Below are 1,644 nucleotides of genomic sequence, written 5' to 3'. Positions count from 1 at the left end.
ACCTCGCAAACGTATAGTGGAAACTACATAATACCTCGCAAACGTATAGTGGAAACTACATAATACCTCGCAAACGTATAGTGGAAACTACATAATACCTCGCAAACGTATAATGCAAACTACATAATACCTCGCAAACGTATAGTGGAAACTACATAATACCTCACAAACGTATAGTGCAAACTACATCAATACCTCACAAACGTATAGTGGAAACTACATAATACCTCACAAAATTCTAACTATGAATTAATATCACGTGTATGAACCAAGTATAGAAATTATGAAATAACATTATCATACGTGTCATACTTCTTTAATTTTCTGCGGTGGACCGCGGGACATTTCTTGAAGTTTGGGTTGGCCGTATTAATAAAACGCTGGGTTATCTGCTCTTTCCACTACGGGGAATTTAACCACAGATGTTAGCATTGTAAGTTCGTAAACTTACCATTGTCCCACGTGACAAAAAGTTTGAGAGGGAAGACATTTAGTCAACACCATCAACCGCCCAATATTGAGCTACTCTTTTACCAACGAATAGTGGGATTAACCGTCGCATTATAATACTCCATTATGGCTGAAAGATTGAACACGTACGATTGGAACCCGCAGCTTGCGAGTGAAGCGCCCTAACCATTAGGTCCTGCCAGACGTAACTTATTTCTCCCATTTTTGATTCGTTTCGAAAGAGAAAATGTAAGTAACTGCATTTTTGACTTCCTTTGATTTTTGACTTCCGTTTCTTGAAATACAGTTTCACGCGAATCCAAAGTTTTACTGCAGTGCATGTGTTTAACACCAAAGTGACACACATATATCAAAATATTAAAAGTTGCACATTTCATTCTCACATCCAAATATCCAGCAGACCGTGTGTCAATAAATCTTACGATACCAGCCTTAAAATAATTATCAATGAATTAAAAAACCGCTAGGTTATAATGAAGCCCTAAATCCCCCTTTTTAATCTTATTCCAACTTATTATCAGCGTAGTTTAGATGTTCTAGTTATTATAAATCTTGTCTGTCACGTATTCATGTAAAAAATATAACGTTGGCAAGAGTAGCCATTGCTGTTGTTTATTTTAGTGAAAAGGTTTATAAAGGGTTACTATCCGCCATGGGGATCGAGTCGTGAATGTTAGAGTTATAAGACCTGAAGTTTACCTCTAAGGAACAGGGAGAAAAAATGTCCATTAAGCTCAGTATTTCTGTACAAATATACCATAAAGTAAACATGAGCTTTTTTTTAGTTTTTTTTTATCTACCTAACTTTCTTATTTTCGGAAAAGAAACATTAATAATTTTTTCTATAAGAAATTAAGTCTGCAATATAATTATTTCCATGTTAAAAATTAAATATGTACAATCACAAAAGTTGTTTTCTTTGAAGAAATAGTTTTAGAAATTATATTATTTTGAACTCATAAGTATTGGAAGCCAATAAGTCTAAAACTGTGATAAAAATCACGTAAATTGTGGTTAGTTTTTTTTTTACTTTTTCTTAATTTGTCCATATCGGAAGTAAAATCAGAGGCGTGTAAAAATAGCATTTCAGATTAATCTTTTCTCAACCAAAAGTCAGTGCCTAAGAATCCTTTCGTTCAATACTAGAATTCGTCAGTTGGGCTGGACGATTTG

The sequence above is a fragment of the Limulus polyphemus genome, unplaced genomic scaffold (genome assembly GCF_000517525.1).
Source record: "Limulus polyphemus unplaced genomic scaffold, Limulus_polyphemus-2.1.2 Scaffold2623, whole genome shotgun sequence".
NCBI classification, from domain to species: domain Eukaryota; kingdom Metazoa; phylum Arthropoda; class Merostomata; order Xiphosura; family Limulidae; genus Limulus; species Limulus polyphemus.
This window is presented reverse-complemented; position numbering follows the sequence as displayed.